Source organism: Kogia breviceps, chromosome 7 (genome assembly GCF_026419965.1).
Source record: "Kogia breviceps isolate mKogBre1 chromosome 7, mKogBre1 haplotype 1, whole genome shotgun sequence".
Lineage (NCBI taxonomy): Eukaryota > Metazoa > Chordata > Mammalia > Artiodactyla > Physeteridae > Kogia > Kogia breviceps.
In genome coordinates, this window is record NC_081316.1 from 77,118,869 (window position 1) to 77,136,895 (window position 18,027).

The window sequence follows — 18,027 nt, forward strand, 5'->3', positions numbered from 1 at the left end:
TCAGAGCGAAATTGAATGGAAGTCTTCATTATCCTTGGGATAGTTTTCATTGTAGGAGTTTTCTAAAACTTTTCCTTCAATAAGTGTTTATCAGGTGCCTCCTTTAGACCATAGTGGTTTTATGCACAGGGTCCCAAATATCCAGTCTGGAGAGCTGAGTTTGAATTCAGACTCTGCCACTTTTTTGCTGTGTGATTCTGGGCAAACAAATTAACTTCTTTGAGCCTCACTTTTCCTCATCTCTATTCTGGAGGATACCAATAGTACCAATCTTCATAGACTGTGAGCTTCTTGAGGACATGGACCATATCTGCCTTGTTTACTGAGTTTAAGAGGCATCTAGTATTTTATTTGCCACAGAAGGGACTGAAAATAGTAATTGAATGCATGAATAGAGTTGCTGTAAGGATTTTGTGAGACAATTCCTATAAAATACTCAGCACAGTGCCTTGCCAAGTATAAGTGCTCCATAGATATAGCTACCATTATGTGCCAGGCACTGCCCTAGGAGTGGTGGAGAATACAAAGTATAAAGGAGAACTTAAAAGAGGGAATGATGCACATAAAATCTGTAATGCTAGGAATGAAATATTAAGATTTTGTTCATAAGCTGTTTGCTGTAAGATTGATCCAGATAAGTGCTACAAAGCTTAGAGGAGAAATATATATCGTTCAGCTTGGGGATCAAGGAAGGTTTTGTAGGAAGGAAACATTTGAGATGGGCCTTGAAGGATGGCCTAGGAATTAATGGGAGAAGGAGTAGTTAAGATACCTGTTAATTGCTCTTATGATGAATGTAGTTAGGGGTGAGATAGAATTTGTTCTTCTTTTATTATTTATGGATTTCAAGATCCTGGCTCCATAACTGTTATCTGTGTCTGTGTAACCATGAGCAGACTACTTAACTGTTCTATACCTCAGTTTTGCCATCTATAAAATGGGAATGATAACAGTACATTCCTCATAGGGTAGCTGTGAGGATCAAATAAATTAATATATGTAAAGTACTTTAAATAGTACTTGGCACATAGTAAATGCTCAATAAATATTAGCTAGTATTATTATCTTCATCAGACTTCAGCCTTCTCTCCCATTATGCCCTCATTCATCTGAGACTACATCTATACTGCACCCCACTTGACTGTCTTCCCCAGGATTCTATTACTACTCTCCACTCCCAATTCCATTCCAGTTGAAGCATTATCTTTTTGTCAAGGGAACTTTTTGAAATCTTCCATGATTCCCAAGTACAACCTATGTTTTCATGGCTTTTTTTTTTTAACATTGTGGTACTTATCCCAATGTGATTTAAATTATATGTAGTTATGGTTCGTTCTCTCCTATCAGCTTATAAACTTCTTGAAGGTGGAAACTGTTCCTTATTTGTCCCTAAGTATCCAGGGACTGTTGAGCAGTAGGTGTTCAATAGATATTTGTTGAATTTACTGATTGAATTTTTAATTTAAATAGATTCCTTTTAGGCCAGATAAGAATCGGCTTCTTAAAAAAATCCACGTACATACACTTTAATGAATTCAATGAATATTCAGTTGTAACTAATTTTCCCAGAATTTAACATTTAGAAATATATGGGAAAGAAGTTGCTTGGAATGAAACTGAAGCCTGAAGACTGACATGAAATTAAATCTTTGTGTTTGTCTTTATGTTTATAAATATATACACGTATATATATATATATATTTAAAAATAATTTCAATGTTTGTACTGTAAGCCACAGATTGAGAGAATCCTTTTTCTCTTTTTTAAGATTGGATGGAAAAAAATGATGGAACATGACCTGCCATCAGGGACCTTGTGAATCAAACACAGCCCAAACCAGGTACTCCTGAAAGCCACTGGTAGAGACTTAGAAATGGACCAACAGATAGAGGGAGGGCATATAATCAGGAATGTACCTGATCATTGATGGAGAAAGAAACCATTGGTATAAGTCTTCCATGATTTCTCTCTTCATAAGGGTAAATTCATTACAGAGAAGTTATTTGTCTAGGTTATGTTTGGGGGAATAGATGACTGCAGGAAAGAGGAAAGAGATTGATGCCATATTTAGGACTTTTTGAGGACAAAAAACAAATCTAGTGCAGAGCAGTGTAAATTCTTTTTCTCTATGTGGAGGGGGCAAAAAAGGGTTAAAAATGTATGATGCAAAAGTGGGTGTCATGCCAGTTAGACAATGATTTATACTGCACATACCAAAGAAGGTATAAATCATTTTATCTGACAGGTGGTATTTTTATTTCTTCAGCAGACTTAGAGAGCTTTAGAATCATTATAGCTTTGTAAAGTAGTATTACAGTCATTAGATCATGACTGGGTGAGTCATTAGATCATTCATTTTGCCTGATTACATCAACTCATTGGGTTATTGGGGAATGAAAGAAACTCATCAAAATTGTCATCTCAATTATATAGATTAAAGAAAATGAATCCAACTTCTGAGAATTAGCTTTCACAAAATGTTAAAAATTGACTGGAAGTTAAAAAATTGATTGCAGAGCAGGAATTATTAGTGAAAAGTTTTGTCATTTTAAAAACATCAGAGATTAAAGGAATAGTAATTTTGAAAGACATAAAGAGTTGGAATCCATGTAGAGTTTTTTAAAAACTACTTTGCGACATAATTTACATATAAAATTCACCTGATCGAAGTATACAATTCAGTACATTTTAGTTAATTTATGCAATCATCACCACAATCTAGTCTTGGAACATTTTCATGACCTAAAAAAGAACCCTAGTGTCTACCCTGTGCAGTTAGTCTTAGCGCCCACCCCTAGACCCAGGCGAACACTATTCTGCTTGCCATTTCTATAAATTTGCCTTTTCTGTTCAGTTCCTATAAATGAATCATATAATATGTGATCTTTTTGTCTGGCTTCTTTCACTTAGCATGATGTTTTTGAGGTTCATCCATATTGTAGCATGTATCAGTACTTCATTGCTTTTTATGGCTGAATAATATTGCATCGCCATATTAATATACTACATTTTGTTTATCCATTTACCAGTTGTTTCCAGCTTGGGGCTTTTATGAATAACTGCTATGAAAGATTGGGTATAAGACTTTGTGTGGATACAGGTTTTCATTTCTCTTGGGGAGATACTTATGAGTTAAATTGCTGGGTGCTACAGCAAATTTATGTTTAACATTTTAAGAGACTGCCAAACTGTTTTCCAGAGTGGCTGTACCATTTTACATTTCCACAAGCAATGTATGAAGGTTCCAACTTTTCTACATCCTTCTCAGTGCTTGTTATTGTCTTTTTATTTTTTTTTTAATTTGGCTGCGTCGGGTCTTAGTTGCAGCACACGGGATCTCTCTTTGCAGTATGTGGTTCAGTAGTTGTGGCTTGCAGCCTCTCTACTTGTGGCATGCAGCCTCAGTAGTTGCAGCATGTGGGCTTTCTAGTTGTGACGCATGGGCTCCAGAGCGCGTGGGCTCAGTAGTTGCGGTGTGTGGGCTTAGTTGCCCCACGGCATGTGGGATCTTAGTTCCCCAAGTAGGGATTGAACCTGTGTTTCTTGCATTGGAAGGCAGATTCTTAACCACTGGACCACCAGGGAAGTCCCTGTTATTGTCTTTTTTTTTTTTTTTTTTTTTTTTTTTTTTTTTGCGGTACGCGGGCCTCTCACTGCTGTGGCCTCTCCCGTTGCGGAGCACAGGCTCCGGACGCGCAGGCTTAGCGGCCATGGCTCACGGGCCCAGCCGCTCTGCGGCATGTGGGACCTTCCCGGACCGGGGCACGAACCCGTGTCCCCTGCATCGGCAGGCGGATTCTCAACCACTGCGCCACCAGGGAAGCCCTGTCTTTTTGATTATAGTCATTCTAATGGGTGTGAAGTAGTATCTCATTGTGATTTTAATTTGCATTTCCTTAATGGCTAGTGATGTTGAACATGTTTTCTTGTGTTTATTAGCCATTCCTATTTCTTCTTTCATGAAATGTCTATTCAAATCTCCATTTTTAAATTGTTTTTTTTTTAAAAAACTGAGTTATAAGAGTTCTTATTTTTAACAAGAATTCTTTATCAGTCACATGATTTATAAGTATTTTCTCTCAGTCTGTGTCATGGCTTTCATTTTTATAATAGTATATTTTGAAGCACAAACATCTTAAATTTTGATGAAGTCCAACTTATTAATTTTTTTCTTTTATGGATTGTACAATATTTTTAGTATCATATCTAAATATATCTTTTTTTTTTGCATTACGCGGGCCTCTCACTGTTACGGCCTCTCCCGTTGTGGAGCGCAGGCTCGGGACGCGCAGGCTCGGGACGCGCAGGCTCGGGACGCGCAGGCTCCGCGGCCATGGCTCAAGGGCCTAGCCGCCCTGTGGCATGTGGGATGTGGGATCTTCCCAGACCGAGGCACGAACCCATGTCTCCTGCATTGGCAGGCGGACTCTCAACCACTGCGCCACCAGGGAAGCCCTAAATATACCTTTGCCTAACCCAAGGTCATGAAAATTTTTTCCCTATGTTTTCTTCTGAAAGCTTTATATTTTAGTTTTTACATTTAGGTTTTTGCCATTTTCCATTCATTTGTATGTGTTATGAGGTAAGGGTCTTTATTCTTCTCTTTACATGCAGATGTCCAGTTATCTTAGTTATCATTTGTTGAAAAGACTACCCTTTTCTCATTAAATTGCTTTGGTACTTTTGTTAAATATCAATTATGTAACAAATTAAATATAAGGATCAGCTTTTGGATTTTTAATTCTGTTCCATTGATCTGTGTTTGTCCTTATGTCAGTATCACACTGTCTTGATTATTATAGCTTTCTAGTAAGTTTGGAAATTGGCAGCTATGAATCCATCAACTATGTTCTTAATTTTCAAAATTGTTTTGGTATTCTAGGTCATCTGTATTTCCATAAAATTTAAATTCAGCTTATCAGCTTATGCATAATTATTAGGATTTTGATAGAGATTGTACTGAATCTATAGATCAATTTAGGAAGAATTGTAATCTTAACAACATTAGGTTTTTTTTATTATTTTTTTTTATTTTAACATCTTTACTTGAGTATAACTGTTTTACAATAGTGTGTTAGTTTCTCCTTTACAACAAAGTAAATCAGTTATACACAACATTAGGTTTTTGAATTCATGAAAATGGAACATCTGTGTATTTCAGTTTTTTTTTTAGTTTTTCTCAGCAATGTTGTATAGCTATTACTGTACTCTTGCACTTCTTTTAGCAAATGTATTAAATACTTAATTTTTTATGTCGGGAATAGAATTGTTTTCCTGATTTTATTTGCAGATTATGTACTAGTATATAGAAATATAGTTGATTTTTACATATTGCTATTGTGTCCTGTGACCTTGCTGAATTCATTTGCTGGTACTAGTAGGTTTTTTGTGGATTCTTGTGTTCATTGCACTTGGAATTCATTGCACTTCTTGAATGGGTAGATTTGTTTTTCCTCAAATTTGGGAAGTTTTGGGCCTTTTTTTCCTGCCCTTCTCTCTCTCTCTCTCCTCCTTCTGGGGCTCCCCTTACACATATGTTAGTATGTGTTTATTTTTCTTCATCGTTTTTCCTTTCTTTTCTCTAGATTGGATAATCTCTATTGATATATCTTCAAGGTCACTAATTCTTTTTTTCTGCAATCTCAAATCTGCTGTTGAATCCCTTGGTGAATTTTCATTTCAGTTACTGTGCTTTTCAACTCAGGCATTTGTTTTGTTTTATAATCTCTATCTTTTGATTGATATTCTCTATTGAGTTGTTGTCATACTTTAATTAATTAATTAATTAATTAAATTTTAATTTTTTTTGTGGTACGCGGGGCTCTCACTGCTGTGGTCTCTCCCATTGCGGAGCACAGGCTCCGGATGCGCAGGCTCAGCGGCCATGGCTCACGGGCCCAGCCACTCCACGGCATGCGGGATCCTACCGAGGCACGAACCCGTGTCCCCTGCATCGGCAGGCGGACTCCCAAACACTGCGCCACCAGGGAAGCCCATGTCATACTTTAATTTAAAAACTTGTTTATTTTTTCAGTTCTGTGACCATATTTATAACAGCTGCCTCGAAATCTTTGTTTAGTGTAACATTTAGGCCTCTTCAGAGCCAGTTTCTATTAAGTGTGTCCTCTTTCTGTATATAGGCCTCCATTTCCTTTTTATTTGTATGTCTCATAATTTTTTGTTGAAAACTGAACATTTTAGATCAGGGACCAACAAATGTTTCCTATAAAGGACCATACAGTAAATATTTTAGGCTTTGCAAGCTATGTGGTCTCTGTTGTAACTAACTCTGCTGTTGTAGTGGGAAAGCAGACATAGGCAATATGTAAATGAATGAGCATAGATGTCTTCCAAAAAAACCTTTATGTAAAAAAAACAGGCAATGGGCCATAATTGAGCCATGGGCTATAGTTTGCTGACACTCTGTTTTAGATAATATAGCAACCCTTGATTCTGATCTTCCCCCTCACCAGGGGTTTTTGCTGCTACTGTTGTTTGTTGGCTGTTTGGTAACTTACCTGGACTAAGTCTGTAGAGTCTGTTTCCCCTGCAATGTGTGGCCACTGATGTGTCTCCTCAGTTTTTTTTTTTTCTTTTAATTCTTGTTTTTATTTTTAAGCCTGACTTCCTAGGGATTGTCAGCATAGTTTAGTGGTCAGCTAATGATTGGTAACAGGTTGTACTTAAATATCTTGAGCCTATTTTGGCTTTACCCTTTTCTGAGTATCTGTGTGTGACTTGAGCAACACATTTAAAGTTCATTCAAGTCTACTGTGACTTTTATTTTCTGTATATGCAAGGCCTCACGTTCAGCCAGTGCATAACCTTGGACATGGGCACACCTTCCAGACCACCAAGGATATGTGAGAGCTTATCAAGGTCTACTACGACTATTCCCTGGGTCTCACTTAAATTTCTGGCTGCTCTATTGCTTACCCCAACGAGTACTGCAGTCTCAGCCAGCTGTAATATTAATTTTCAGTGATCGTTTACCACTTATTTTCTAAGATCATTTGTTTCCGACAATACTCTGGACACCCAATTAAGCCATCACCCTCCAAGCAGCAGAGCTGCTGGTTTTCATGGCTTGTCCTGTCCTGATATGTGGCGAGCATTGCCCTCTGAGGAAGGCGCCATTAAGACCCTCATAAGCCTCAGGGCCCGATTGTACTCTCCTTGGTATGCATCCTGGACTTTATGGTATGAATGTAAAAAAGGAGATGGCCTTTGGCCAAATCGCTCCGGGGACCTGCTCAGTTACTGGGAGTCCCTGGTTGTTCCCTAAAGCTAGGAAAAGCAACCCTGGAGGGGAAATTGGTGCCTTTGAGGGAGAAGCCGAGAAGCCAATCAACCAGCTGATGCCGATAAGGCGTGACTAAGCCGAGAAGCCAATCAACCAGCTGATGCCGATAAGGCGTGACTAAGCTGAGAAGCCAATCAACCAGCTGATGCCGATAAGGCATGACTAAGCAAATTCCCTGCTGTAGGGGGATATAGATGGCTATGCTTTGTTATTAAACTTGCCTTGCAACCATCAGTTGCTTGTGCCCTTCTGATCCCATACCTTGGTGCGTTCAGTTCCCTACCCCCTCTCGTCGATTGTTGCTGCACTTTGAGGACCCGCCGCGGCTGGCGGCACTGATAGAATCATCATGTTGGAGTTGGGGGTAGGGGATAGGGAATGAGAACAGCCTCTGATGCCCCAGATCCCTACTTTTCTTAACAGAGGTTCGGTTGTTGTTGTTCTTTTAAATAATGCTTTTCAATTTGTTGTGTACCTCTGGTTAATTTCCCCCCCAAAATCTTGAAACGATTGTTTTGATAATTTTGTATAATTTTAATGTGGCTTTTTGGATAGATGATTTGTCAATCTCCTCAGTCCATCATTCTGGAAGTGTTTCCAATGTGGAGGGTTTTTTTTTTTTTTTTTTAATGTTCTAGTCTTTTATTGGATGAATGTTGGTAACAGTAATTTAAAGAATTGTAAGCCCTTTCTAAATACGTTGAATAGACATTTACAGTTAGCTGTGAGGAGAAGAAGAAATGAGTAAGAAAGTCATTGTTTCTGAGAAGTTTATAATCTAAGAGTGGAGGTACGTACTATGTAAACATGAGGACTGAGTACCGTGATGTACAGTGGAACTTGATAAGTAGCATAGAACAATGTCTGGGGAGTTGAGAGTGGCAGAGGTTACTTCCAGTTTGGGGACCTTGAGAGGTACCTGCACCAGGCTGGAAATCTAGGTATGATTCCAGAAAAAAAATGCATCATGAAAAAAATCCCATGAAAGGGAAATATTCTTTGCATTTGGGGCAAATGAAAAATACATGCCAATGTGGAGTTTTAATGTCCTAAAAACTGACACAGTATATTTTCATAGACCCAGCTGCTTTTAAAAAATTAATATATTAATCTTCCTGTTCCCTTCCAATTTTATAACCCTCCTAACCTTTTAAAATATAACTCTTTTAACTCTCTCTTTTTTAAATTGAAGTATAGTTGATTTACAATGTTGTGTTAGTTTCAGATACATAGCAAAGTGATTCAGTTATACATACACATATATCTATTTTTTTGAGATTCTTTTCCCTTATAGATTATTTAAAAATATTAAGTATAGTTCCCTGTGCTATATAGTAGGTCCCTGTTGGTTATCTATTTTTTTAAAATATAGTTATTTATTTATTTGGTTGCACCAGCTCCTAGTTGTGGCAGGTGGGCTCCTTAGTCACATCATGGGGGCTCCTTAGTTGTGGCATGAGAACTCTGAGCTGTGGCATGCATGTGGGATCTGGTTCCCTGACCAGGGATCAAACCCGGGCCCCCTGCATTGGAAGTGTGGAGTCTTATCCACTGCGCCACCAGGGAAGTCCCAGTTATCTATTTTATATGTAGTAGTGTGTTTATGTTAATCCCAAACTCCTAATAACTTAACTCTCTAAAGATTTACTTTTACATATTCTTTAGGATGAAATTTATGTTTATTCTTGCCATCAATATTTCTTTATTTGTTCAGTGGTCATTTATTAAGCTTCTGTTCTGTATTGATGTTTGGATGTATTTCCATTCCCGGAAGCTCTACCAAGTGGAGTAGAAAACCAAATTTCTAGGGTTAGTTTTATACCAGTCCTAGAGAAAACTTTACTTATATTTCCTGGTCTGTACTAAGTTTACCTAATTATAATTATAGGCATACCCTATTTTAAGAAATAAACTAAGATTTTAAAGAAATAATAGGGTGACTATATCATTTAAAATGTACTATTTACACTCAAATATTTGTATCTTTCATTTTTGTGACTCTTTTTTCCAGTCACATACCATCCCCTTTGCATTTTGTGGAGAGTGCATAAAATGGTCTACACACAACGTTTTGTTTTGTTTTGTTTTTTTCCCATGAGGCCCAATAGTAACTAAGGCAAAAATGTTCTGTTTGGGAGGGAAGGAGCAGATTGGGTGGATACTGGAAGTAATGGCTGGTGGCTGTGGACTATGGAGAAGGACCTCATAATTGCAGTGGCTCAAACTGTTATCTGAGGTGCCCTGACTACAGGATAAGGCAGGCAGGTAGAGAGGTATGCTACATTTCATATTATGTTGTTACTTGGGCCAGGGAAATTTTGCTCTGGGTTGTGGACTGGGTAAGATTGGGCATAAGATGAGTGGGGCATAGGATGCTTTCAGTGTGAGAAAAGGGGAAGAGAAGATGGGTGATGGGTTTGTAGCAGAATAGAACAGGTAGGCTGGTGGAGAGAGGAGGTACAAAAAAGCTGACTAGGCTGTATACAAGGCAGGTGATTTCTCTAGCTGATAGTAGGTGTTCTGAGTCAACACCTAGATCCTTATCATGCTTTTTGCAGTTTAAGAAAGTGAGGTGAGGTCAAAGGTTTATTTTAGTAGATATGACAGTAGGATTTTTGGATCCATTATCTGGTACATAGTGGGGACAGAAGGAAATGTACTAGAAAATATTTCAGACAAATAGGTTAGGTCTGGTCCTCTAACTTAATCTTTGATTTAATTTTTGTACTGACATCTCACGAGATGTTAGTTAGATGCTAGCTTAGCATCAATGCTAGCACTTGTAAAATAAAATGTTAGAACAAAAATTAAGATAATGGATGTAAAATATTTTGAAAAATTAATTGCTATATAAATGCAAGAAAATCTTATCATTGTATAATGCTAAAATATTTAGAGCTGCTGCTAAATGAAAATTTCATGTAAGATAAAGCTTCACCAAAATCATGATGAAAATTAATAGAAAGATAAGATTTAATTTACCACCAAATTTCAACAACCATGTACTGAGTATACGCTTGTTGAGCAGTGAGGTCCATGTGTGTTAAAAGTGAAGGACAGATCACTTGTTAGAGATTCTAAAGATACCATCATTTAAAAATCCTCTGTGCCCTTTTCTGCTTATTGTGTTCATGATGCTAGTTAGACTCAGTACAGTTGCTTTGTAGGAAGTCAAAGAAGATTTTTCCAAAAAAAGATGATAGTCTGTTTATCTAGGCCCTCCAGAAGCATTTCCTGCCAGGCAGTTGACATGTAGCCTTGGCACAATTTCAGGAAACTATTTGCTTCTGTTTACCCTTTCGAGATACAACATCTCCTAGGAATTGAGATGAGGAATCTCCTTTAACTCTTTTAAATTTTAGAAGCATACTTTATATAGCACTTTAGAATCTACTCTTTATACTAGCACAATGAGAATTCTTGTGCCTCTAAAAGAAAAATGCGTCTGTTTTAGTAACTCCCTGCTAGGAAAATCAAAGCCTTTAACTGAGTTAACCCAATAAAATGTACTTAGAATATTCCTTTCCCCTAAGATTGTTAAGATAAATCTCTTTCAGAAAACTCAATGCAATTATATCTGAATATGTAAAACTTATTAAATTATGGGACAACTGATAACATTTCCCAAATCTTTCCTCACTTAGAAAAAGAACCCACCATTGAATTTCTTCTGAATAATATGTTCTACTTAATTCGTTTATAATATTTTTATGTAACATTTCAGAAATATTTTGTAAAGTGGGCTGTACTATATTTAAAATAAATTACTCAAAATTTTTATTCCTTTTAGGGAGCCAATTTGTTTCTAAATGTTCTTAATACTCATTTTACAGTTAGGAATGCAGGAGCATATTATATATAGCTTTATTATAACCTCAGAATACATGTTATTTTAATTAAGTATAAATATATCTTTGAGGGAATGTGATGGCAAATGGATTAATTTAAAGAGAGAAATTGGAGATACAGAAAGGTATAATTACCTGATGTACATACTACAGTTAAATGTGAGCAAATTAGGTCTTCTCTGTACAGTGTTGTTAAATAAACTAATTATTACTTACCTCCTTTGTCCTGCCAGAATGAGCTAGAAAGGATTCGAAAATTCTAGCCAGCCCCAAACTATAGGCAACAATGGATGGGGAAGGAGGACAAGAAGCTGTGGTGAGACTGAAATAAGTGGCATGAGCATAGGTGGCAAGAGAATAAAGTTTGTGATCAGGCCTGGGCTAGGAATCCAGAGCCAGATAAGTGTTTGAGATTGGGCATATCCATGATCCAAGATCAGAACAAGGCCATGGATCAGAATCAGATAGCCTCTGAATGGCAAGGCTCAGGGCAAGCAACAGATCAAAGACAAAAAGTATAAGAGATTGACATACAAACACCAGTGGCATGGGTAGATGGGGAATAATGAGCACATGTCCAGGGTCTGGAGTCTCAAACTTAAGGTCTGCCATTAGAATCTGACCCCTTATACATCTGGACAACATAGGTCTCTCACTTCCCACCCTCCTTTCTCTCTGTCATTTACAAAATTTCAGACTTAGTTGGAAGTCATGACCCTGCTTTCGCACACTGATACTGAAGGCTTAGGTGCTAAGATGAATGGCTCCCTGCTTTAAGGGAATCAGAAATCAACATAGCTTAATGAGGTCCACAGAGTTCTGCCTTAGAGGCTGGAGTAGTAAGGGCAAAAAGATTGAGCAAACCTAGAGTCACCACTGGTACCACAAACAAAGAGTTATCTTGGTCTTGTGAATTGGTGGCTTTGGTCCCTTCCATGACTTCTTAATCTGTGTCTTGAAACCATATTGACTTCTGGACTGTGTGGCCCTATAACCATCTGATCACCGAGTGACTGCCTTTACCCGATACTGAGAATTTATACTACCTAGATTTTCAGGACTTCCAGCTACATATTCCAGAGGAAGTAAAGAATAGGAAATTCAGAATCAGGATGAAACAAGCAAAATGACTGAGACATCCATTCTATTAGTCAGGAAACTAGCATCACTGTTCTTTGTGGACTGAATTCATCCCCACCCTCACTGCATTGCCTGTCCTGGATTAAGCCCTTAATAAATATTGGTTGAATATTGAATTATGGGGTCTGCAAGTGATGGAAGTAACTAAATGGGAGGAGTGAGGGCATAACTCCTGACATAGGCACAGAGCCTGAATACTGCTTTCAGATGTGAGAAAGATGGAACTGTATTGCTATATAGGAATGTCCTAGAAATGAACTAAGGCACAGAGAAATTATTGACCTATCCAAGGCTGTAGAACCATTCAGGGAAATTAACTGGAAATTAACAGTGTCTTTGTTCCTAGATTTTTGCTGTGCACACTAAATAAATGGGTTATAAAGATTCAGAACAGTGCTTAGGCCAGCAAAAAAAGTTTTTTTAATTAATGTAAAGTTTGAGCAAGTGAAATTTTGAAGATGATGGAATCTAACTGATAACTTCCTTACTCTTTAACCTGTAAATAATCTCCCTTTTCAAAGTGCTCATTATGTATAGTAGTGATTATGCAGAGAAAAAGCCTGTAATGAAAATGTGGTATAAAATTGTGTTCTTTGTTCAGCAAGTTAAAACAAGCTGGTCTGTAAGCAATTATTATCTTCATCAAAATTCCTAGCTCTAATGTTTTGGCTTCTTTGGCCCAGCACGTATGCCTTCTCAAACAATTGGATGGGTTTAAAACACTTAGGAGATGTTTGTGCCTATATCTTAATATAGCATCAGTTCAACAGGAAAAAGAAAAAAATGTAAGATTTGGCATTGTGGCATGGTTTTAAAAAGAAAAATCAAACCAAAACTAAACTAAACAAAAAGCTCTGAATGCTTAAATCCCTGCATACCGAATGAACATTCTTTACTCAGCTCTTAGTAGCAATATACAAATGTTAATGTGAGTAACCTTTCAATAACTTAGTATTTTAACAGAAACTCCCTAAACATTTATCATTCCATTTGTCAAGAAAATAGTTATTTTATTATACTGTTTATTTGAAATCACTAAACATGTAAACTTCGTCATTTTAGGACTAGACATCTCCTCCTTGACTCTAACCTGTAGTCTAGAATTTCCCATAGAGTTTTTTTCAATTATAGGTACCTAGAACCTACCTCTAGAGATTCTGGTTCAGAATATCTAGAGACACCCTGGACCAGAGCATTGCATTTTGAAAAGCTCCTCAGATGATTTTTTTCCCCAGAGGACAAATATTGTATTCTTTACAGAAATATAAAGAAATTAGAAGATGACTATAGTTCTCCTCAGGTGATTTCTGATGTACAGCAGAGGTTGGGGACTGCTTTTGTTCCTACTTTACTCAGCACATTGCATCCAGAATTATTTTCCTCAAGTGCACATCATGTCACTTTTCTCCTCAAAAATATTGTCTCTCTACGCCCTTCAGAATAAGATTAAAATTTCTTAATATTGTTCTCATGGTCTTCCTGGATCTGACCCTATATTAGTCAGAGTAGGATTAGTTTACACTGCAGTAACAACCCCTAAAATTTCAGTGACTTATGATAGCAAGAGCATATTTCTTACTCATACGACATGTCCAGCGTGGGCCAATAGGGAGGCCCTCATTTATTCAGGGACACAGTCTTCTCCTTTGTCTCACAGGGCTCTGCAGGGAAGAGAGGCGTGGCATCTCTTACCCATTCTTCAGTCCTTTGCCGGGAAGTGACATGTGTTGCTTCTGCTCACAGCCTGTTTGCTAAAGTAGCCCCATGGCCCTGCCTAACTGTAGGGTGACTGGATGATATAAACTTCTGGGGACTGGGAAGAATATTAATAAGCACTAGTAGTATGTACCACCGACCTTTAATCTACCATTAAAAAAAAATTGAGGTGGAATTCATACAACATAAAAGTTAATCATTTTAAAATGTGCAATTCAGTGGCATTAATTACATTCGCAGTGTTGTGCAACCATCGCTTCTGTCTAGTTCCAAAACATTTTCATCACCCCCAAAGGAGTCCTTATACCCACTTCTCCCTCACCCTGGCCCCCGGCAACCACGAGTTTTCTTTCTGTCTCTATACATTTACTTGTTTTGGATAGTTCAGAGAAATCATACAACATAGTGACCTTTGTGTCTGGCTTCTTTCACTTATATGGTGTTTTGAATGTTCATCCACATTGTAGCATGTATTAATACCTCATTCCTTTCTGTGGCCAAATAATATTCCATTATATGAATATACTACATTTTGTTTGTCCATTCATCTGTTGATGGACAGTTGGGTTATTTCTACCTTTTGGTTATTGTGAATAGTGCTGTTGTGAACATTTGTGTACAAGTATTAATTTGAACATCTGTTTTTAATCTTTGGGGTATATACCTAGGAGTGGAATTGCTGGGTCATATGGTGATTCTGTGTTTAACTTTCTGAGGAACTGCCAAACTGTTTTCCACTGAATCTACATTTTTAGTCTCTGTTACTGTAGTCAAATGAGGACCGGTCATTGTTCCTAAAGCTACTGTTTCACAGCTCAGGCATTTCTTTTGGTTTTGAATTATCTCCCCTTATTTTCTATTTATTTAAATGGAAATTCTAACAATCATTTAAGGTTCAGTTCCAGCCCTCTCTCCCTCATTTCTCAGTAAGAATCTCTACTACTTCTGCAAATTTCTATATGTCTAACTCATTGTCTCTTTTATACCACTTATTTTATTCTGACTAGTTGTTTATATATATTTACCTTCCTCACTAGTTTATAAACTTGCTGGTACAATTTATTTCTCTTTTACTCCCCGTGATCAAAATCAGTTTATTGCAGATGTTTAATAAACGCTTGTTGAGTGAATAAATACCTATGTTTATATAATCATTTTTTCTTATTTATTATAGGTTCTTTTTTTGCAAGTAATATGGACTAGAAGATTTTTTTTTTTGGTACGCGGGCCTCTCTCTGTTGTGGCCTCTCCCGTTGCGGAGCACAGGCTTCGGATGCGCAGGCTCAGTGGCCATGGCACACGGGCCCAGCCACTCCGCGGCATGTGGGATCTTCCCGGACCCGGGCACGAACCCGTGTCCCTTGCATCGGCAGGCGGACTCTCAACCACTGCGCCACCAGGGAAGCCCAGGTCATTCTTTAATGTAGAGATATTTCTTAGATATAAGGCTGACTAAGCCAGCCTTTCTGAGCCTGTTCTTGTCTCTAATCCATCTAATGAGCACCTGGCATCTCATCTTATTCTCTGTCAGGTCCAGCCCACCCAGCATCATCAGTCAAGCTATCCTAAACTTTCTTTAAATAAATACTAAATAGCCTAGTATTTGGAATAAAACCCCAAACAACATTATAGAACAAGAAAAGAAATGAACTTAGGTCTGACTGAACCTTTTTGTAAGCTGATTATAGAAAAAGAACCTTGCTCTTAGGAACTATATCTTTCATGTACTTTGGAAGGGGAGAGTGAAAGGCACTATTCAGGCAAGGAAAATAGATTCTACTATGAAAAAGGAGATAAGTGAAGTAGTTCAGTTCCATTATCCCTTAAATACTTTAACAAACTAATAACTTATTTGTAATTTTATGTTAAAATCCCAGTTAAAACACTTAAAGTAATCACTGAAATCCAAAGGAGATTTACTATCTTGACAAAATTAATTTATATCTTAAAGGATAGGTTCTTAAGATCTTTATTAATAACCCAAAACATATGTTAATTATATCTACCAGGAATACTGTTAATTTTCTCCCTTAAATTCTGTGTAGATATAAATAAAATCTTAATTTTATCCCAATAGAAAATTTTCAGGTTGTGAGAGAAAAATATCTACTGTCTTTGTGTATGTATATGCCAAAAATTTCTTACAGATTTTCGTTGTCAGTCAGTCAACAGGAGGAACGATTTATTGGAGGGATTGTTTGAGAAAAACATAAAATCAGGAGGTTATTTACAAACAGATGTGGTATTTTTAAACCATATCTGTATGTTAACCAATATTGCTTGCTGAAGCTATTTTGTAGTCTGGAATTATGCATAGTAATATTCACAAGCAAACAGAAAGTTGAATTCTGCTACTTCTACCAATACACTGGGGTAGAACTTGAACCCTTAGCCTTGCTGAAGAATGGTGATTTTTACCTTTTTTGAGATAATGAACCTCTTTGAAAATCTGTTACAGTGTATGGACCTCTCCTCTCAGAAATGTATTATGCACACATAAATAATTTTGCATTCCCTTTGAACATTTCTGAAAAAATATACAAGAAACTCCAGTGATTGCCTGAAGAGGGAGGAACTGGAGGACAAGAGTGGGAAGGAAGACTTTTTAATATATTCTTTTATACTGTTTTTGAAGTTTTTAAACCAGATATATATCTTACCTATATATGTATATATATATATATATATATATATATATATATATATATATATATTTTAATGTGTTTTCTTAAGTCACAATGTTAAAAATTTTTGTACACAATTTTGGGTTCTGTGATTCTTTCCCCCTACAATCAATTCCTCAATTTTAAAATCTTCTTAAACTTTTGTAAACAATGTATAGTAGGAATATTTTTTTAAAGCAGTTTAAGGATTTTTTTTTTAAAGTTAGGCTGTAAAGGTGACTGTGCTCCAGTATGTTGCTTACTGTGAAGGAAAGAACTATATTCTATTTCAATTCATATAATATCTTGCTTGATTCCTTTCGGAAAGCCTGTATGAATGTGTGGTGATAGAGGGGCTTTCTTCTAAGGGAAAATTGCCATACATAGAACTGACAAAGATTGTAGAATTAGTTTGCTCTAGTGTTTCTTAAATTTGGAGATTCTAATTCTGTAGATCTGGGACTGGAGCCAGAATCTGTATTTCTGACAAGCTTCTTATGTGATTCTGAAGGGTTAGGAGATGCAGGAATTAGTAATCTAGTACACACTATTATGCTTTACTGACTGCAAAAACTAGTTGCAAGGATTCATACTACTGACTTAGTTAACATCTGTGTGAATATAAGTAAGCCCCATTCGCCTTTTGAGGGGCTTGGAAAAGTGGAAAGTAAAAAGCCAAAGGGAGTGACAAGGTCATCCCTTTGCACTCTTGATAGCTATTTCTGAGGTGTGCTGGGCCCCTGGAGATTACAGATCAGAGGTGGTTTTATGTCAAAACTGGCCCAAAGTCTTAAAGCTTATGGAAAAACTCCAAGGGTAAATATGGGGTGCTTTAGAAATGAGGCTCTACTTAAATTTAGGGAGAATGGAAAGCAGGATTGGATTAAATAGTACTTGTTGAGGTTATGGATTAGTGATTAGTAATTATTTTCCTTAAAAAATGTTTTAGGATGATTTCAGTCTTTAGCATTTAAGTTTAACTGTTTCAACAAAACATACTATTTTTATTAAAAACAAAACTTTTTGAAAAAAGGAAGTGATATGTGGAAAAGCATGACCTAGAAAACTTAAAGGTCATCTGGGCCGACCATCTTTTCCAGTTGCCTGCCTTAGAGAAACCTGGTTATTTGGATCATGTGGCATAAATAAGCCACCATTGCCCTTTTAATGACCACATATAATATTATAGGCAGAGTACCTAGGAGGAAATAACTACTTCATGAGTACTAGACCTGTACATCTGAAAGACTTCCTTGAAAATCTTAAGCCCTTTGTTCCTCAAAGGAAAAAAAAAATGCCAAAGCAAAATCCATGAACCAGAAAACCCAAACTACTCACCATGCTCAAGTGCAGGGTT

At 37.0% G+C, this 18,027-nt stretch overlaps 1 protein-coding gene across 1 annotated transcript in view; it reads left to right on the top strand.

Moving 5' to 3' along the window:
• Positions 1–18,027, top strand: part of DENND2B (DENN domain containing 2B) — a 178,963-nt gene that overhangs the window by 1,569 nt on the left and 159,367 nt on the right. The window contains exon 2 of the mRNA XM_067038671.1: positions 1,769–1,840. The gene's annotated coding sequence lies outside the window, so the exon portion shown is untranslated. The remainder of the gene's footprint in view (positions 1–1,768; positions 1,841–18,027) is intronic.